The sequence below is a fragment of the Ooceraea biroi genome, chromosome 5, assembly GCF_003672135.1.
Source record: "Ooceraea biroi isolate clonal line C1 chromosome 5, Obir_v5.4, whole genome shotgun sequence".
Classification (NCBI taxonomy): domain Eukaryota; kingdom Metazoa; phylum Arthropoda; class Insecta; order Hymenoptera; family Formicidae; genus Ooceraea; species Ooceraea biroi.
The window spans coordinates 12,772,971-12,795,548 of NC_039510.1; the positions used below are offsets into that span (position 1 = coordinate 12,772,971).

At 44.5% G+C, this 22,578-nt stretch overlaps 1 protein-coding gene and 1 long non-coding RNA gene across 3 annotated transcripts in view; one reads left to right on the forward strand and one right to left on the reverse strand.

Moving 5' to 3' along the window:
• The window catches only part of LOC105281003 (cytoplasmic polyadenylation element-binding protein 2), a 169,635-nt gene that overhangs the window by 19,762 nt on the left and 127,295 nt on the right, over positions 1-22,578 (forward strand). The gene's annotated exons all lie outside the window — the stretch shown is intronic.
• LOC113562033 lies at positions 1,858-20,808 on the reverse strand. The gene is made up of 2 exons (XR_003406590.1): positions 16,186-20,808; positions 1,858-16,111 (listed from the first exon to the last, which is right to left on the reverse strand). It is a non-coding gene; the product is annotated as an uncharacterized LOC113562033 (long non-coding RNA).

Below are 22,578 nucleotides of genomic sequence, written 5' to 3' on the forward strand. Positions count from 1 at the left end.
CGGTATGTTGTTCCAGATCTGGATGCCGCTGGTGCGGCTAAAGATATGACCGACTGATCTTTTCTTATTTACATTGAATATATTATATTATACGAGGCGTCATATAAATAAGACTCGAATTTGCTTCTATATTTAACTGCATATACGAGCACATAATAATAATATTCTATGAATCAGAGCAGGGTGCCTATAAATATAGTAGCGTTCCGAAATATTCTGCAGTACCAGTCTATAGGATGATTCAGTTCTGATACTGTAAATACAATCAGGGAGAGATTGTTGTGAGGATTTGGATTCATGAAGAATGGAAATTCCTATTTATTATTATAATATACTGATTTTTAAAAATTTAACATTTGCAAAAGATAAGAAGCATTACACTTTGTTTGTTGTTCTTTCTTACAAACGCGTGCTTTGGTGAATCAATATCAAGTTCTTCTCGATTTTACGAAGTTCGATTGCAAACATATAGATCGTAGAGGGTTGAAACGTGATAGAGTCAATGAACTCTATTCTACGATCCATTGTAGAATAGACTCGCGCGCACTTCGGTGCGCGATTTTATTGATTTTTCACAATCCGACACGTTGCTTTCCGAGTTAACGGAAATCAGTTCCGCCGCCGCCCTCCTTTTCTTTAAATTTAGGGCCTGAGAACCCCTGCATAGAAAGAATATGCAAAGTGAATGAACTTTCCTCGACAAACAACTCTTGTGATAGGAAACATATTGTTATATTTTTATAAGTCTGCCAAGTTTGCATACTTCTTCTTCAGAAATCGAAACTCTTAATTTTTGGTAAGTAAAAATGTTGATAATATATGATGATAAAATATACAAAATAAATATATGATAAAAATCATCTTCTTACTCGTGATAATAAAGAATAATAACAATTCGCAAATTGGTGATTAGCAAATGTACATTTTTCTATTCATGCAATGGAAGAAAATATCATATAAAAAAGTAAGGAAAATAGACATTTCAGAGAAAATTGTTATTCTGAATTTTCGTTTCATTACTTTGAAAAAGACAATCTTATTTGTTCTCTCATGTGCTGTCGTAGGTATTAATGTTTTCATGACATCCACGCTATTCTCACCAGATCGAGTTTTCGCCAACACGAAATGGTTATTCTGAAGATGTAACGCTTACACGATTCTTCTTGTCCATTCTTTTCACCCGTCCATTGAACTGCGAAAGCCGAAGCTACTCCACTTCTCTCAAGCTCAACCTTTTTGCGAAAAATGATTATGCGATCTTGCCACCCTTCTTGTTTGAGTAGCGAGCCTTTTTCTTACGGGGGTGGCAAGAGGAGAGGGAATTACGAATTGGGGTCGCGCGGCCGTTTCATCAGCAGCGGTGTGCCTGTCACGAGGTGGCGCCATCCAGATACGATATTGGCCGAGATTATGTGAGGAGCCGAGGATGCGGGTGGCTATCGATCGTAGTCGATATGAGAAAACTTGGCGGGAGGCTAAGGTAATAGCCACGCCGCGGTTGGTTTAATAGAGCCGATCGGTAGCCGGTCTCTTCGGTTTGCTTTCTTCGGATCATCAGGTCCGTCATTGCGCGTCTTCTTCCTCGTCGGGATGTTCTCCGAAGGAAAGAAAATATTGGATCCGTTTGTAGAACGTCGCACGGATCCTCCTTTCGCGGATTCCGTTATCCCCGCTTCGCAAGGAACGTTGGAAACCGTGCTGGTCTTCTGCTCGATTGCGGAAAAAGCTGCAATTTTCTAGATCCCTTAATGTCGCTTTTAACGTTCCTGAGTTAAGATTTTTCTTCTTATTTTGTAGTACTTCTTATTTTGTATATTGCAGTATATCTACTACATTCTCTTAGTTTTGTTTCTTTTTTATTCATCGTCTACTTTTGGGAATTACTCGACTCGAAAATTTAAGTATAAAAATGGATCGTTTTTCTTGCGTTTTTAGATTAATAATGATTTTGAAAGGGCTTCATTTTGAAAACATGTTCTTCTTTTCAGTAACTTGCCAGATTTCTGAATTTCTTTGGCAGTGTCACACCGTGAGGTAAAATTACACCGCGCGACTATGATCGCACCGGTATGCAAGCCGGAACGGAATGTCGATCTGAAAAAATATCAGAGAGTGCCTGAGAGGAAGATCAGCAGTCGCACGACGGCGCATCATCAGGTTGCCTCTTGCTAGGAGTCCGTGTTCTTGCTATTCGCGTGTTCCCGACTATCGACCGAGCGCAGGTGGCTTCCAGGTGTTCGACGAGCCAGAAAAGAGAAATGCTGCCATCTCTGAGAAACCGCCGAAAGGTGACATGATCGGCGAAAATGTTTTTAATTAAGCTCCTTCGTAAAGCAGGGAGGATTGTAACAAATCTCCTCATAGTCGTTCATTACCTCTCCGCAAAGTTTCCTACACGTGGGAAACATATAGTCTTATCTTTTTACAAGGATGAAATGAACGAAGATCAGTTGATGAAATGACCAAAATCGAACGAAGCATTTGTATATAGTAATATTAGATATCAAAACTATATCGGGTTCTTGTGTAAAAATATTTTTGGAATTCTTATGGCATTATGATATTTTTCTAATATCTGATGTTAGACGATGAAAATAGCGAAACGGATAAAATAGTTCGTAACTCGATGCGCACCGTTATTTAGCAGGCGTCTTCTTTTTCTGCAAATTGTGTATGTTATACCTCCCACGAAAAATAGAACAAGAGCTCATTTAGATTTGGATGAAACTGGCACTGCGCCTATTGACCGAATGCCATCCTCAGCCGCATTGCAGTGACCTGCAACAACGTGTCCTAAAAATTGTTTTGCCAAAAAGAGGCTTATGAGTAATGATTTCTACGAGCACTACTGAACCTTCGACTTATATTTGCTAGTAGAACAGTAAATCGAGCTTTTTATTTTAGATATTTTTTCAACAATAACAAACAGATGACGTTGTTAATTAAAATGAATCTCTGTTAGTCATCATCATCATCATCATCAAATTAATTTGATCACTTTAGTAATAATGACATAACTCACGTTATAAACGTGTTATAAACGCATTTATTTTATTATGCATTTATTATGTATTTATAAACATAGAATAAACTTTGTATAATATTTCCCGATCTCGCTCTTTTATACAAAACTCTAATATAGTTAGGGTAAAATCTATAATTGTTTGTATTATAATTTTCTAATATTAATATTAATAATGGCATCCAGTCTATTAGCGTGATAGAAACCCATAATGATCCCAACCTTTAAATATATCATGTTCGACGAAAGGTGCGTTGCGTTGTAATTAAAGACTTGATTAGGGGGAAACACGATCGTTATATTCCATTACTAACAATGTATTTTTCGGCTCGCGAACAAATTATATATAAACAGTTGACAATATTCAGGATCCTGTATCTTCCGTTAGCGGCGTATATTTAAGCCGTTATACCCAACGTTAAAACAAAGCTCCGCAAATATCCAGGAGAATAAAAGACTCGCATCAAAGAATAAAAAAAAGTGAAAGGATGGGTGCAGGAAAAGGGAAAGAAGTGGAAGGTCGGAGGGAGAGAAGTGAGAATGGATAAAAGCGCTGGGCAAAGAGCGACACACACACACACATTCGAGATGCGAGACACTTTAGGGTGCCGAAAGCCTTTTCTTTGGCCTTGCGCTTTCGTGCCGTCAAGGTCAAGTTTGCGCTTGCAAATTGTCGCGATATTTGCGATTTCCCCGTTCTTCGCATACGTCGTAACGTCGCGTACGTCGCGTGTAAGTCGCATCCATCCGCGTTTCCGCAACTTACTTCCTTGTCGCAATAAAATAGGATGTTTTACGTAACAGGATTATCATGCGATGGTTGTGTCGTTAAATGACGTACTCTCACGGGAGCCGTAAAACGAACGCGTTAATCGCAGAACGAGTCAAAGTCGTACGAAACATCGCCCGTCGCTTTCTGCATTTTCTGCACTTTCGCTCTATGCGCGACGTAGAATTTCTTTCTCGCATATTTACGAGCATACTAATGCTGGCAACGTATCTAGTCACAACGACGTACGCTAACAACGTTACACCCTTATTATACTCGACTCGTGATGATCAACGGGTCAAACGTCCGGGCGAAAGTCACAGCACGACTTATTCCCTCGAGAGTTTCTCGACCCGCTCGGGAAGACCGCAATATTTATTTCCGCGGTTCTATTAAACCGCAGCTGCAGAAAGGTATTCGCGCCCGCGCGATTCGCAAACTGGTACAGCGCAAAGTTATAATTCTTCTTGGTTGTTTACGACATATCTCTATGTGTCACCAGGATATTATAATATCCTATATAACTAAGAAATCGAGAATTAAGAATTCGAACTTGTTAAAAGTACTCTCAGATTACAACAAAATCTAGCATAATGAATATTTATAAGATTCAATATATCTACAAATGTTTGTATTGCGATTTCATTTATACGATTTAATAATTTTACATATCTGAGTTTGCATACATTAGGACTAATGCGTCATTTGATTGAATACGATTGCATCAGCATTTAGCTGTTTGTACAGACTGCGCGTAATGCGGTTACGCATTTCGTTATGTGTCGAATCAATGTGTGTTCTATGGAGACGGCAATGGGAGGGCAAAGGAGACTGGATGATCGGCGAACGCCGAAGCGAAAGCTGTGCCCGATTAATTGACACTTAATCGTTCGATTGCACAGACGTGAAAGGGCGGCTTTACCTCGGAGCTCTAGCACGGAGGATTCATTAGGGAAATTAATAAGCAGCGCCCTCAATACTGCGCATCTGCAAATAGCCTTTTTCCCGAAGACTCCGTGATCGCGAATGGCCGGCGGGATCGATCTTTGCCACTTCTGCCATAAACTAAATCAGTATTGGTACGTTCGACTCGCAAAAGTATAGTCCGTACATGACTTTAGCAACAGTTCACTAAATGTGAAAGGTAACTTTAAAATGCAAATCAGACCGAATTATAGAATCGTAGTTTTACAAAATAGTAAAACTTTTGAAATTTTTCTCGTAAAAGAAAACAGAAATTTGGAAAGACATAGAAAGTTGAGAAAATAGGACTAGTAATGTTGCAATGCATTAACTATTATGGTTTATTGGTACAATAGTAGATTCGAAAAAAAACTACGCAGAAATTAGAATAAAGACAGACAAATTAAAACATTTCGTCACAATTTTTAAGATTCTTGCTTCGTCAATTTGATGATGGTATCTAATTTTGTCGACGTGCGAACGAGAATCGAAGTGTTCCATCCAATCGAGGAGCAATTAAGATTTCTTTTTTACTATCTCGAGCGAATCCTATCCTTCATTCTATCCCGCTCCCGTTTCTCATATCGTGTTTCGACCTCGCTTCGTGGTTGCTTTCGTGCTTATTCCCCGTTTATTCTTTCCTCTCTACTCTTTAGGGTTAAACTCTTCGTTAACGCGTGAGCGAATATTTTCTCCTTTCCTTTTTACTGTCATCGCCTCGAATTACATCCGGCACCTTTAATTGTATTTTCTTCCGCCGTCAATAATCTATCGTTTTCTCGCCGATTGCCTTTCCCAACGTTCCTTTTTCGTCCACTGGTTCACGCTCACTCTCGTCTCGACCCCGGCGAGTTCTAATCTCGCAGCCGATTTAAGTTTTAATGCGCTTTTATCAAATTACGCTCGCAACGTTCCCTTAAATTACAACGTGAGCAGGGAGCTTCGCGCACGATCGCACTCCTTTATCATCAACTAACATACATGAGTCATCAAAATTAAAATTGAAATCTCCGTTGCGCTCCGCACACCCTGCGCAAACAGTCATGATTTATTTGCATTCTAAATATTCTCTAAATATATTCACGGCTTTCTATGCTAATTTTTATGTTAACACATACAGCTCTTCTTCTTCTTCTTCTTCTTCTTCTTCTTCTTCGAATTAAGATACACGTACTTCTCGCAACGTTCTTGCGCGAAAAAGAATTGCATGATAAGAATTTCAAATTCCTTGCAGATATACTATTTAACAAACTATCTCACTAAACTGCAACGAAGTTATTTCACCATCATGCCGTGGTGAAATTTGACTGGTGTCTCCTGATTAATCAAGGAGACACCATGCGATCTTAGCGCAACTATATGCACAGCGCTGCACCGGCGCGTAGTTCACATAGCACGCACACGTTTGCGCGCTTCCGGCCGCGTAAAAAGGGGAGTTATAAATCTACCGGGAAGAAGAAAGAATATCTCGGGGGTATCTCGGCAAAAGGCAAGAGAAAATGGAAACGCGACGGTGGAAGAAACGAGCGATAGCCGAAGGGAACGGGGACGCGCGAGGGGATGTTTTCAGCGATATCGAGGTCAGCGTGAGACGCGCGATTAAGTTAGGTAGAGTGCTTCGGTAGGCCGTAGTCTCATCAATCACCCCCGCCTCTCCGCTTCCTTACACCCCCTTCTTCATGCCCAGCACCATAGACCAGATCCATCAACGACGTCATTTGCGCGTATCTAGGGGTGGATCCGACCGCCAACGTGGAGCATTGACCCCCTTTGCGATGACTCCCCTATAACCCCCTCTCTCCCTCGTCCCTGGCATCCCCAGGTACTACTTTAAGGCCGTTTATCGCCCCCACACTTACGTGGGCCCGCAAGAATGGCCGCTTTCGGGCACGGTCAAGTTTTGTGCGCCTCCAGAGAAATTAACCGACCGCGCGCGGCACAGCCGCGTTACATGCGAACATCGCATAAGGGTCGAGACGCACTGAAATATAAAAAGGGCCGTATAAGAGAGCGAGGAATTGAACTTAACATTACCAGTGTCTCTTGTTATTTATAAAACCTCACATTGCTTTCGTAACAGAAATATAGAGATATAAAATTAGTGAAAATATAAAAAGAAATGTAAAAGAAAAGGGACGAAATTTCTGTTATCAGAAAAAACATTTTCGTTATTTATAAATTCTGCATACTGTATTGTGTGTGTTACAGTATAGTAGAAGCTACAAGTGCAAGCTCGAGTATCAAATAGGCACGTTGTTCTTCGCCAAGCAGAAAATGTACCGTGCATGTTATAATTTCAGTGGATGTGCGCATGGAAATAATAACGCAAGTTAAATTTAAAACAGATGATCCCTCCGCTGTTACATTTCCCATTGAAACCGGGCTCCCTTTCTTATTGCTGCTTTTTCGTATGTTTGCGCGTGGAATAGGTGCTCAAGTATATTCAAATTTATTCTGGAAGATATTCAAGTATTACTGTGTTGCGGATTCCCCGCCCTGTACGTCATTTACATTCCCCGACGTGTCGCCGGAATACGAACGGTGCGAAAGTGTGCCACAGGTTCGAAAAAAGGTAAAAACCGCTGATTTAGAGGTTTAATATCACAGCAGCGTAATACGTGGGAATTATCTTTACGATCTCCATATTAACTGATCGCGGCAGAAAATTTTTTGGCCCAATGAAAGAAGTTTTTACCGGAAAAGTAGCTCGCCGAAAGAGGATAGTCTGCCGAAGGTCGAATCGCATCGCCGTATATATTGTGATGTTACGTAATCCCCGCGAAGCTGCACGCGATATCCATGAGGTGTCCCAATAGCGTAATGCTTTCAAGGTACTACCGCATGCTCGCGAAAGTTTTGGCACGCTTAATAACACCGAAATAATGTTCTTAAAACTTCGTCGGTTCACAAGTTTGCTAGCATCTTAAAGGAGAGCGAAGGAAAAAGCAACAAGATTGACGTATGTAAATATTGCTTATCATGATTATGTAAATTATATTAATACACAAAAAAAGATTGATATGCATTTGAAGCTGAGACCATATTTAATACTCTATGAAGATGAAAAATGGGAGAAAAATGTATTTCTGGAAGAGGTTGAGCGGAACAGCTCGCGAACAGGGTATGATAATTATAAAATTATTAAATTTATTATTATTTAATTATACCGTTCATGCTATGCTTCAATCGTGATTTGGTTTATAAGGGCAAACGTATATTTCGCGATTGAAGATATTAAGCTATATTTTGCCGCTCAGCCTTCGTCAGAGCGAAGACAGGCATGCCTCGAAGAAGCCCAACAAGTAATAGAGCAGTTTCCAAGGATAGTACGCAATATCGTAATTCTATTCCCTCCTCGTCGAAAGCATGACGTGGGTGAAACTAACCACGCCAGAACCTCGTAAAGCACGATAAAATGACAAAGATAGTGAATACATTAATGGCGTAGTTCGTTTATCTTTATGCGGTGTATCGATAACACTCTGGATAAAATAATCGAAACATGGCAACATCGCATAAGCACATCTACCCTTAAATTATTAAAGCTCCCTTAAAGTAGATTAGTCTAGGAAAGATCGTGTTTTCGTCTAACAGAAATGAAAGTTGGAAGCAGTACACTCTGAACCAACTCGATCTGCCATAAAGACGAAAAATATGGTCTCCCACGCCGACGAAACAAACATTATCTACGCATGCTACAGTAGAGATCTGAATGAAAAACGTATTGATTTCCGTCTCCGAGAGCGCAAGATCGCCGATATGTCTCCGTAACCATTCTGCGTCGCGCTAGGATCCTATTAAATCGTTATCAAACCGCGCAGACCATAAACCACAGCGGTGCACATCTAGAACGTTCGGATTAAAATCCGCAGATAACGTTCCGGCCACGCGCATATAAATGGATCGGTCCGAAGCCACATCCCGTGTAACGACAAGTGCATGCGACGTTCCGCGGTCGCTCGTGGTCGTTACCTCATAACTCACTGCTATCAGTTTTTGGGCGTGTTTCGCCTTATCTATCCGGAATAGTTTTTTATCCGGACCGACGTCTGTTTTCCTCAATAAACGCGTTTGGTTTAGCGGCCGGCACGGCCTCTCGCTTTGCATCTCGCGTGGAATTTACTGCGCCGCCAACGCGGATTGTGCAGTCGCGCCTGCACAGCGACGACAGCTCGCTAGCTTGTTGATCCAAAACACGAAAATTACTACCCGTCGAAAGCCGTTCGTTCTCGAAAACATCGAGCAGAGCAATTTCCTCCCTTGACTTCGTTGGGGTGGGAAAAAACATGCCTAAAAATGCAGCGAGAAAATGCGCACCATGGAAATCTATCTACGCATCGCCGTAGTCGAGCGTTCTCGCTTTGACTTGAAAGATTTTGGTTCGAGAAAAGTTGGCTGTTATGTCTTCCGAAAAGTTTTTCACCTCTCGTATTAAATATCGCGCTCTGTGAATCAGGCTAAACTTAAAATAGCAGAGGAATTTAACTCATCTTCTGTCTTACATAAGAGGATCTGATAAGAGAGTCTGGTAGTGGACGAACTTGTAACAAATTCCTCGATAATTTTCCTATTTAATAGGAATAACACGCCAACGAGGCGCGTTTATTACCACAACGCGATTATTCCGGGATGACGTAATCGTGATGCGTGCAGTTGACTAGAGCATAATTAGATTAGTTAGTCGAGACGGAGAACTCGGCGGGAACAATCGTTTGCAGCTTTTCGACACTTTTCCGCGTCTGTTTCGATTTTCTGAGATAGTATTAGCAGGATCTGACAATATTGTGATGGTTAACAATAGCGTGTTTGGGCTGACAGCTTTTTACGGATGGTTGAATCCTTCATGTCACATAAACACAGATTGTTTGCTGAACAAACGATTGAGATTCATCTCATCTCACCCCATGCGAGGTCGTCTTGCGGGACAGTTATCAGAAATGCCATGCTCGGCCCCCTGTTCAATAAGAAGAACAATATACATCGTGATGTGATATCAACCCCAATATATCGGTGCATAGGCGTCTGCACCTGTTAAACGCGTATCGGAAAACCATTTTTTTCGAAATACGCCTTATATACGATAAAAAAGATAATAAATAACGCGATACAATGCATCCCGTGCGCTTTAGCTTCTTTATCCACTTTATATTTATCACACGGGTTTGGGGGTGTTTTTCAGATTTATTTCAGATTCAGATTAATGTTGAGATTTACATGATGTTAATTAGTCGATATTAATTAATGATGTTAATCGAGACATAATTGGGTAGCAAAGAAAATGTGCACATAAATTAATATCTCACCTACATTAAAAAAACATTTATTCGAGTAATATGATAAAAGCAAATTAGCGGAACAGTGACGAAAATGTGGCGTTATGACTAATAAACGAAAGATTCTAAAATAAATAATTAACGAAACATTCTAAAACTTCTTCATCAAGATCCGAAGCTTCCGCGATAAAAAACCAATGATTTGGACTTTGACGGACTTTGGATCGTGACGTTGTAATCTCCCACCTTGTAATTAGATTTATTGTTGATTTGCGCGAACACGATCTTGCTGAGCACATGACAGACGTAACAAGATTCTCTCCGCCGAGACCGCCGTGGCAGTATCACGACAAAATATTTACGGCATCGTGTTTAGTATAAAAACGATGCTTCTCAAATGACATGGGTCAATCGTGACCCGCGCGATGGTCAGGCCCGTTTCGGATGTCAGCCGGCTAAATCAGTCGTGCTAAGACCTCGGGCTACGATCTGAAAGCGAGAAAGGCCCAGCCGACCATAATGCATCATCGCGCATCACGCTACAGCTGTTTTGGCAGTCAGCTGGTCCAGCTCCGCGCGCACTCACACGCATCTTCTTCGCGGCACGATCAGATTAATGCGTGAACTCTTACGTGCGCGCGCGTATGTGCGTATGTACATGTATGTATGTATGTGTGTGTGTGCATAGCACGCGGCGAGATATGCAACGACAAGGCTGAACGTAATAGCGCAGGCTGAAGGATGAGCACACGCCGTGATGGTCTAAATTTAGATCCCCGACTCGTTACTTACTTCCGCTTATTTTAGCTAAAGAGGTCGGCGTTTTCGCCCCAGGGACCTCTCTCGTGCACTCGGCTCCGTCTCTTTTTCTCGTTCTTTCTCTATCTTTCTTTCCTTCTCTGGAATTTGCTTGCGCTCGCGCAAGATTTCTTCGCAAATCTCGCGAACTGATTAGCAAAAAGTGTTATAGGTCGCAGCGACGAGTTGCACTGACGTCCGACTGTCGCGTAAAGACGCACGATGTAATCGCACGTATCATAGGGAAGCTTGCTTATTCGCGTTTAAGGAAAAAGAGCAAAGGCGAGTGATTCGGATATCCTTGCTTGCTTCATTAGTTAGTTAATTTTATGCTTAATTCCATACAACGGCAAGATAGAGCGTTAGTGAATAATGTTAAATAACGGTGGAGTTTTGCACGCGGAGGAGATATCAGCGCTTTATCTATGCGCTTCTCACATGTTTATGTGCAGCATGTGAATTCTTAATGGTGATACACATTCCAAAGTCTGACGACGCTACTTCGGCTTTACGTAACCGTTTCGCGTAAAATTGCAAAATCATACAGACGCGTTTGTCCTTTGCATCGACATGTATACCGATTCCTTTGCACTCATTTGTTGCAAAAAGTTTTTCAACTTGCTGCTCTTGCGTTTAAAGATTTCATTAACAACTCGGGACGAGTCGCCACCAAGCCGATGTTACGAAACGCAGAGCAGCAGTATATATTGTCACGTATTGCTGTCTGCTTGGTGTCTCTTTACAGTCGACGACGGAGAAAGCGTAGCACAGCAAGACAAGTGTGAAGAGTATCTTAAAAACGTCCGTTTTTTAATTATCATCCTTTAATGAACTCGTTAAAGTCACTGTGAACTTAATACGTAGGACGTATCCGTCCTACTCATTTTCTTAAAGAAACTTTTATTCATTAACATTTCTGCCCGTGTTTAGAGATAATGTGCATAATCAGAGAAAAAGTTGTCACGCTAAAGGACTTTATGGAGGACCTCATACTTTCTTTCGGGGAACAGTTTACCAATTTAAAAATCCTTCTCGAATATGCTTTTTAAATTGCTATTAAATTATTCAACAATTCGAGGATGTGCGAAATTACTAAATCAGAGAGATTTAAACGGCATTTTATTGATGAAAGATTTTATTTCCTCTCGGTGTTCGCGCGAAACGATCTTTCCGCAAGATTTATCGAAAGTAGTCTATAAACACTGATGCTTCTCAAATATCGTACAGCATTTAAATAGCACATGGATTCGTCGTCGATCAATGAAACAAGAGATTTCAGAAAAACGCGCGTAACCGGTAGATAGGTCGATGGGTCGATCTGCACAAATGTCACGGTTCGACATATCTGTGTGCTATTTCAGCGAATTATAATTACAGAAGTTTCTGAATATTTTAACATTCATGACTCTCTCGGGGTGTTCCCGCAACGGGAACAGATCTTTATTACCCGACCGCGTTAAATTACGATAACTGGACATGGCGCTGACAAAAGTGCCACGAAATTTACGATGCTATTAACCGCCGCACGATAATTGATATCGAAGACATCTCGCGTGTACATCTGCCCGGACACGGCGGAGAACAAACTGTTAAGATTCACGAACCGTCTCGGGAACGAGGATCCCGCTATACTAATACACGCATGGCTCTCTCGCGAGCGGTGCACATGCAAATTTATGCAGTTGCGTCGGTCTCGGGTCGTTCGGGGCTCGTTGTGCCGGCGATTTTTTCCGCTGCCACTCTTTCTGTCCTTCGCTCCGTTTATCCCTATCCCTGTCTCTCTCTTTCCCTCTTTACCTCTGCTTGTCTAACCGGAGGAGCGGTTGCGCGTTGCAAGATCGGGAACGTTACCGCGATGGAAAATTATATCCCACGGATATTTAGCTTAACTCGAACCGTTCTACGCGCTCGACACGAAAATGAGGCGGCGATTTTGCCAATCGCTTCCTCGGCCGGGTTCGTTCGCCTTCGCCAGAAGGCGAGCCTTTCTCGAAAGGAACGGGGAACCTCCGTCGCGCAGGATGAGATCGCATTAAACGTGATCCACTCGCGCGGCTCATCGTCTTTATTATATAATTCACGACGAACTCGACCAAGGATCCCGTCGAGCATCCTCAAGCACCACGACTTCCCTCCCCCCTCGCGATCCATATTTATGAGCGGTGCACGCGTAGCGATATTAACGAGGCTTTCGTCACAATTTCGCTTTACGGTCAGATTAGCTGTAGAATGATAAATCCGAGAAAGTTCCGACATATTATTTACAAGCGCGCGGGCACCAGAAGAGAGTGAATCGCACGTGTTATCTCGATCGAGCGAATAGCGGGGCGTTTCAGAAGGCTGGAGCGAGTGGATCGTTCGTGCCTACCTTCGAACAGGCAACACGTATTTCATTCGGACGTACAAGCGTACTCTCAAATTGACTCTGTTATTATTTATCGATACTGGCTATCTGGAACTTATTATTCAAGAAGCAGCGGTATTTTATGGCCGACGATCAGCTTGAATCCATCAAAAAGCCTCGCTACGTGAAAAAGCGGGGTAAAAGTACGGGAATGTAGGACACCTCGTACGTGCCCATTCGCGGTAATTAATATCGATCCTCTTACCACACCACCGAGATGAGAACCGTTTATAGATAGCTGCCATTTATGAAAATGTCAGTGGAAAAAGTCGCGGGTGCAGGGGTAACGCGCCCTTTACTCCCACCGGAGACCGGAGGCGGGAGGGAACAGCTCGTTCGAGCGATATCAAGCAACTTGGCGTACCGAGACTCGGAGGCGCATCGGTAAGCAAGTAATAGTTGGGGTACTTGCGATTCGCGCTTGCACGCCCGGTCCGGCACACCGCGTTATTATGTAACGGGTGTGCGTCACAAAACACGCACACCAGCGCCGTTGCTGCTGGTATTGACACGGACTCGGGCTGCGCGACAAGCGAGCGAGCGAGCGAGCATGTCGCAATGTGCGCGCGCTAATAATTGTGCCGCTTAACCTTGGACATTGATTAAACCATCCTTCATATCGGCACAACCTCTCGCGCGCGCGTCACGCGTGCGCATGCATAACGTACGTGTATGTACGCGTACACGCGAGGCCGTCTCTGTGTCAGTTACGATACCTCGCGAGTGCGACTCGAGATTACGCTCGGTGGCCTGGAAATAAATAGGAACTTTCCGCTACGCGGCCGCGGCAGGTTTTTCTCGCCGCGGAGCGAGGAGGAAGCGAGCCGGCCGAACCGGCCCTAAAGGCGGCAGCCCCTGAATGTCATACGCTCGGGGTATCCCCGTGCACGGGTTTCCCGAGTGTGCACGCGCGCGCGCGCGCGTGTGTGGGTTCTGCGTTTAATTACTCGCGATAGTGAGTCGACGTTGCGCCGTTTATTATCGAGCGCGATACGAATTATGGAGCGCGGCGCGCCGCTGCGTACGCCGACGCGCATAATTGCACTCGCGTGTGCGTCGTTCGCCACGGCTGCACGGCTGCATGATATATTTGATTTAGGGCTCCGAATTCTGCCGAACGCGACATTATTGCGTTACGCTTACCCGTCGCGAATTCGTCGCTCGGCGGACACGCGCGCACGGTAACGCACCGCGAAGGTCGTACACAATTTCGAGACACCGCGTACGTGAAACTGCAGCGGTATGATTAATCGGTTTTGCTGCACTCTTGCACCACCAGATGTAATGTCGCATCATCTTCCTCGTCGTAGACGCGGACGCTGTAATTAACTGGAAATTCCTTATAACTGTTTTGTATCTCTCTCTTTCTCTCTCTTTCTCTCGCTGATTATCAATATACATGATGTATAATATGCAATAATAAATTGCAGAAAAGTATAATTATGCTAAATCGCCATGCAACGTATAATCATAAAAAAGATACTTGAGCTTGTTATATTATATATCTTTTTCTTGATCTCTTGAAACGTCGGATGATAAAAGTCGATTATTTTGATTCTAATTTATTTCGATACAAATATTGTTAAACAACTGATAACTCCGCAAACAATTTAGTTTCCAAGAAATCTCAAGGCGTAAATGATTACCGCATACATTTTCAATTAACCGGTAAGTTGGAAAGGAACTTTGCCCTTCTCGCATGGAGATTCCCATTGCACGCAAAGGGACAGAGCGCTGTTGCGTGATATTCAGACGAATCTCTCGGCTTACACCTAATACCAGACTTTTTTCACTTCGGGCGATAGGTGTTCTTTTCGAACCCCTTTTTACTCGCTCGGCCCGACGCGACAGCTCCGGGTTTCTCGAAATTATCACGAATCGAAAGGGGGGCGGCCACCGCCAGACGAATGAATATAGCGGCGTGTATAGGGGCGGCCCTGCGAATACGCAGATGCGTTAATGGCCCAGAGAAATGATTCATATTTCACCGTGTGGTCTTTTACGCGCTGCGCGACGCATTTGGCGCACGTACGCGCGTACGCATCATATGCATACACGCACGTCTTCATCACACGATGCGTGGAGCATGGGGATATCTGGTCACTCTCCCCCCATCGGCGACTCCGCGATTACAGTGATATATCTCCACGAATGTGTCCGCGAGACTGTCGAACATATGCGACGTTCTGCCTCGATATGAAGAGCCCCGGCGAGACGAATCACCGCTTATTACATGGATAATTTCATATCCGATGTATGCAGCGCGCTCATATTGAAGATAAACCGCGTGTTAGCACGTTAGCACTAGCGTTTTCAAATTTCCCGTATGAATTTTATTTTGTTAATTTTGTTATAATATTTGCCCGACAATAAAGAAATTCTTTCGATTTCTATCGATATTTTTTGAATTTTTCGCACTGTTTTTCGCGATTATTTCATCTAACAAGGAAACACAAAGACGAAATGGCTTTTAGTTCTTGGCCGTTCTTGTTGGTTGGAATTATTCGCGAAGATTCGATTATTCTTGTAGATGTTTGCACGCGCGTCTTCGATTAATCAGGCAAGAAAGGAAATTTCACTATAGTATCTATCACGGAAATGAGAGGCACGTATGACGCGCACGTTTTGTTACGTTGCGCGGAAAACGCGATGGCGTTGGTATTTATGAGATATTCATTGTGATTACACTCGTACCTTACTTTAGATAAGAACTTGCAGATATCACATACACGCTGCTCGGCGTAACACCGCGGCCAAACACTATCACGGGCCAGTAATATATCCCTTATCGTTTCGTCAGCACGAATTACGCAGCAACAAATACGTGTTTTAGCCATAATCAGAGAGAATCAATGCATTGTCATCCTTCATATTTTGCATCCCTTCATAATGAATAAATATTATACATACAATAATAATTATATAATATATATTATAATTATATAGTATATATTACCAAGTATGAGTTTTTAAATCTCCGCATGGTTCTTAGAGATATATTTTGGAAATACTCTCTTTCTCTTTCTCCCCCTCTCTTTCTCTCATTCCCTCTCTCTCAATATTATTGGTACCGCTAAACCCTCGCGATTTGCGAATTGGACGTGTTTCTCGAAACACGATGCGCATCGCAACAACTTTCGCGTACACGGTGTCACATACGTATGCAGAAACGCGCGCATAAACGGGCACATTCGCGAGCAGACAGCCTTGAAGGTATTATCAGGTTGCTTTGCGTAGTCGTAATCGTCGTCGTCGTCGTCGCCGTCGCCGTCGTTGTCGTTGTCGTTGTCTTCGTCGTCCGTGACGAGGTGCCAGAACATTTCTGTTTTATCCGTATTTGCAGTTTCACTTTTTGCACCGATGTCCATGTAACTTGCATGAGCCAGTATTCTGTACTGTTAATTAGTTACCTCCGAAACCTATTAATCGCGGAACGTGAAATTGCCGCTAATTAATGCTCCATACGACTCTATGTGTTATAATACCGCAAGATTGTATGGCCAGTATATGTATATCGAAATAAATAGACCGCAATATAGTATAATCATCTAATAATAATTATTAGCGGTGAATGTAAATGATACCCACGAACGATTTTCGATGCATTTGGAGTCATTATGGTATTAGTTTTCGATTATATTCAATCTGCATGCAAAATCGTTCTGATTTTCGGCGAAGCTGTTTTAAAATACCGCCTGTTGGCCACGCGTGAGCTTTTAATTGCCAATTCGCAATTCGCATCGAAATCGCGCTTCCGTTAATTGCAGTATTGCAATCTATAATGTAATAATGATTCCAGCTACGTGGGCGAATTCGGCATTCGAGGAAGAGACAGGTTCGATCGCGTCCAACGTTGAATTTAATTCCAGCACACGCAACGTTCAATTTCCGGGGTCGTTCTAACCCATTAAATATTAGTGCCAGTTAATCTGTGATTCTGATATTAACAGGTGTCGAAGAGACGTAGGCTTTATTGCTCATACAATATTGTCGCTCGTACGTTTGTCTGATTTTATTCCCGGGCCATTAAAACGCACCAACACATTGCGATTAAGATCTTTATTTAGGCTTGTACGGTTTTTTGTGTCGACTCCACTTCCTGTGCACAACAAAATCAAGGCTAATTTAATTTAATATTTCATAATAACAGAATAAAATTTTCATTTTAAAAGAGCTCGGATTATTTTGGACACGCAAAAATATGAGAAAAGGATATACTCCACATATAATATAAGGCAATTTTTCAAATTTATTCTTAAATCGATAATTCCTGTTATAACATTTTTAGAGGTACAATTTACATTACAATGAAAATATTTTTCTGAACTGGATATCATTTTCAAGAGGACCGATATTGAATCAAAAACACCAATTTCCTATTTTTCTACGGTTATTCAGTGCAATATTGCGCTCTGAAATTATAATTACAATTATATCTAAACATGAAAACGATAATCCGGCCAATATTTTTTTGAAAATAACTCGTTAAATATTGTTCATAATTCATTACATTTCCTTCAATTTCGTTCGAATCGGGGTAAATTTATCGGTGCACGATAAAACCTCACGTAAACGACAAGAGATTTTTGTACTATATTACAAAAGTGCATCCAGTTAATCTACTATTGATCCGAAATCAACGATTCTATACCACTCTCGCGATGCTTTAGCATCGAGGTTGTTATTACATCGAACGAAAGCCGTCGTTTTAACAGCTGGCGAGCCGCGGCGCGCGCTCGCGCACAATCGGGCATCGATAACCGGGAGGAAGCCTAATTGGCGACCATTTAAATTCGCGTGGAGAATCGAAATCGGTATCCGAAGGGGGGAGGAGACCGCCGAGGGGTCTATACGGTAGCGTGCGTCAGACATGCATACGGTGGGTAGGTAGATTGACGTATACGCATTACTAATATTACGACGCGACACGCGCGCGCTCACGCGTGTTTTTGAGTCATCGGGTTTCAATGCTGATCCGCCGTGTGTACGCGGAACGCGTGTACGTGTATACATGCACAATTTTTAGCCATTCTTCGCATACACATACTCACACACGCGCGCGCGCGACGTTCTCGCTCGTGCCCCGATACGCACATGCGTAACACACAGGGTTTTCTATCTTTTTTATCTCTCGGCCGGTCGCGCTTCTCCCCTCGGCCCCTGCAACGCACCCCACCTTAACCCCATAGCAACCACAAACGCCGACCACCACTCGAGGACAGTGACGTAACGATTCCATGTGATACCCGCGAGCAAGTCACGACGGAAACTGATAAAACAGTGATAAAACTTGCGTACATTTCGTATTTTTCATATTAGCATTGACGAAAGATAAAGTGTCTCGGCTTATCAAATCTAAAGAATTCATCAATGTACGATTAAAAGTCTAGTATTATGATAAAGATAATGGGTTCAACGGGACAAACACGCTATAATAAACCACGCTATTTGCGTTGTATTTTCATTTTATGATCTTGATACATGCGTCAATATGTTTGCGTTGCATGCAAATTCAGAGTAAAAGCTTAATTAATTATCCTGCATTTTTCTGTCATTTTATTAATAATAATGCTCAGCCTAAGGCAATTCGTAATCAATCAGTGCGCGCGCGCGTGTGTGTCATTTTGGTCACTTGGAATATTTCAGAAACATTCAAAACGCAAACTATAATTATGCTTCCGATTCTTGCAAAAATACAGAGTTCGTTATATTTTATATTTAACTTTATGCTCGCAATATAGGTTTATAATTACTATTTACGAGAAGCGCGTATCGCGCGGTGAATCTCGGGCACCCCGTGATCGATTTACGGTCCTGAGATACGCCTCCCGCTTCGTAGTACGACCCTGTCCTTTTCCCTCGCCCGTCCCCCACGCACTTACTCGCTCGTTCTCTCTTTCTCCGTCATTCTCCTCTCTCGGATCCGCTCCTTCTCTCGTTTTCGTGTGCTTTACTCTTTTACCATCGCTTCCCGTCTCCTCTTTCCTTCTCTCGCTTCTTCATCCGTTCGCTGGCCGCTCGTCTCCCTCATTGTTTCCCGCTGCTCCTCCACCGTCTCCTCCTCGCACACGCACGCACGTAAAGCACGCACACGCGCGCAGCCCAGTGCACCATCCGCCGCGCGATATAGACTCTGCTTTTTTCCCCCACCATCCACCGCGCCCCGCTTCCTCCCACGCCTGGGGGCCGGGGACCATCGCGGAGCGGCCATTCCTTCACCGAACTCCGAGTAGCGCGCATCGCACGCCGTTTCCGCGCCGCCGGGTCGCAACCACACCTTTTTCTTCTGAACACGCAAACGCGAAATCCCTCTCGGAGTGGAGGTGACAACGCTCGAGAAGCAGGCACCGAGAGCAAACGAGTGAGGGACGGGAAAAACGACGAAAAAAAAAGAAAAGAGACGGGTGAAAAAGAAGACCAGCTGAGGGTAGGGAAGGAACACCGGCTCCTCGTAGTGGCGCGACGCTTGAAAGGAAGGAGCCAACCTAGCGGCACTGTCAGCCGAGCGCACGGCCAGCCAACCTTCTCGCCGTCGGTTCCGGTCCCCCTTCGAGTAGAGTAACCTGTCCGGAGAGCGCGCGCGGTGGCAACAAACTTTTTTGCGTCCTCAGCCGTGACGGCTCTCGGACTCTCTCGGCTGGTCTCGCGGCGCCGAGGCTCGTAGCCACCAGTTTCCTACGCGCGATCGTTCTACGCGGCTGTCGAGCACGAGTCCCAGCGGAATCGCTGCCGCCGGCCGAGCCAGGAGGCAGCATCACCCGCGCTCGCGCGGTCGAACGACGGACGGACGGACGGGCGGACGTACACGCCGCGCAGCAACGCCGTGAAGCGAGCCGCGCTCGCTCGATTCTCCTTATCGCGATTCGAGGCGCGAGGTGCGATCGCGTGCGCGCGCGCGCGCGCACGGCAGACGCGAGAGGCGCCGAACCGAGAGCGAGCGAGCGAAGCGACGGAGGTGCGGAAGAGAGGTGGCGGCCGCGCTCCGAACGTGCATCCATGACCCTCGCGGTGACTTGACGGGATCGTGAATGTCGCGATCGTCGACGCCGTCGCGGGCAACGTCGCGCTCCTCTGGCAGCCAGCTACGCAGCTACGTTCAGACCCTACCGCCGAACGGTTCAGTACGCACGGTTCGCGCGTAACAGAAGAGCGCGCGCTCCACGTCCGGTGGTGTCCCTCGCGTTTCCTCGCGTTATCGTCGCGTGTGTGTGCGCGCCGTGCATATCGCTGTACCGCAAAACCGCAAGACTCTCGACGTCTTGAATGAACAATCGTGTATACGCGAGTGTGCACCGAAAGATCGAAGCACTCTGTATCCGATAACGAGGTGAATTCAAAAAGTGCAAGTGCCGAAGGAGGGGAGCAAGATCGCGAGAAACGGACGAGAACGCAGTAAACGAGACGAGAAACGAAGAGGAAAATATATCGACGAGAAGTGAGCAACCAGCAATCGTGCGGGAGGACTAGAAGAGGAAGTCAGGAATTCACCGAGTTCTCCACAATCGCCGACCGCGCTTCCGTCGATCACTCGACGGATCGGAAGCACCAACCGAGACCAAGACCGCCTGCTAGAAGATGTTTCGAGCGTACGGCACCGCGCCGGCCGAGACACCTTCGGGCGCCGACCTCTATCCCTGGACGACGCCGATTTTCAACAAAGGTGCCGATATAATCATATATATATATATATCTTCTTATTTCCGTTTTACTCCTCGTGACTTCATTCATGCTCCATTACGCAGCGCGCGGAAGTTGGAGCACGCGCACGTACGCAGCATACGTATGTACGGCGGCGTACAGTTCTGTGCGATTTTCGCGCTATACACGCGTAATTTCGCCACGCCGTGCGGCGCTGCTCCGCACCGCGCCTCGTCGCCTCGCAACGCGTGACGCAATCGCAGCGATCGGGCCGTTTTCGGACCGAGGGGAGTTCACGGCGACGGCGACGGCGGCGGCGTGCGCCACGACCACGTGATCGCCGCGTATTTTTTCCCCGCGCCAGCCGTCGTGCTACACCACACCGCGCCGCACCGTACCGCGTCGCGCATCGGCCTCTCGCGGTAAGCGCGCGGCAACGCGGCGATATGACGACACGGTGCAATATTGCGCGGCCAGCGATGGCAACGTCGTTTTTCGAGCACGTGACGTGTCCAAGCGGGTGGGGCGACGAACGAAGGCGGGCGGGGTACCGCGGCCCCCGGGCGGATTTGTTGGAAATTGCCTCGTAGCGGCGTAGCTCTCTGCCTAAAGCGGTTTCGCGTGCCGGATTTCGCGCAGAGGTGTATCGATTTCCGGTCTGCCCGCCGGGCGAACGTAAATATCGCCGGGGGGGCGGAGAGGGATGAAAGAGAGAAGGAGAGAGGCGTAGAGTGGAGGAGGGGTAAATGAGTTGCCGAGGATGAACGCGAATTTCGACGGAAACTAGATTTTGGATGGCGATAAACCTCGATATGGGAGAGCTCTCGGTGTCGCGGTCTGATTTAAAAATATCTCGCCACCGTTCTCGGGAATCCATACGTATTGCGGCGAGCAGCTGCGTACGCTTCGATCACGATTGATTTGAAAGTTAATGGATACGTAAAGGCGAACCTCGGGAATTTTCTGGCAATTCGTTTTTCTCACTCGTATTGCGCGTAAAGTGCTTTCGTTGCTCCGGAATGCGAAAGAATTGCGCGAACAGCGTATTTTTGCAAGAATGTCTCTGCTTACAATGTAATGTAAATCATCATTATCGTAAAATTGCTCAATCGAATGCAAGCATATATTTCTGACTAACGTGATTAGTCGGAGTATTTATTCCTGGTCAACTCATGTTAAATATTTCGTTATGTCTTGATGGATTTCCATATATGACGGACATTAACGCGACAAGCGTTGCTCTTTCGTGATTGATACACACTCAATCTGTCATCGTACATGAGATCTTGTTCGTGCTCCACGCATTTGGGACAGCAACAAGTTTGCAAATACGCTATATCATGTGAAACGTTTGTTGCATGTTATTGCAAGCCACCTCAAATAATGACTTGTCTTTCGGTATTACAATAATGTAAGTTTTTAATTATGCTACCGTCAGGGTCTTGACGTCATCGTACCTCGCTCGTGTTGATGCAGTAAAATGATAATTTATGAGCAGACTAAAAAGAAAACATGTTTGTACAGACATCTGATGTTACAAAAATGAAAAATAATAACAATTTTTTCGTTATTTATTACGGAAAGTATTACGGAAACAACAAGTAGGTAATGCCTCGTTTGATGAATGCATTTCAATTTTCGCACATTTAATTTCACATTCAATTTCTTGGACACTCGGAATCGTATACATTTGCATTTTTCTGTTCCAGTT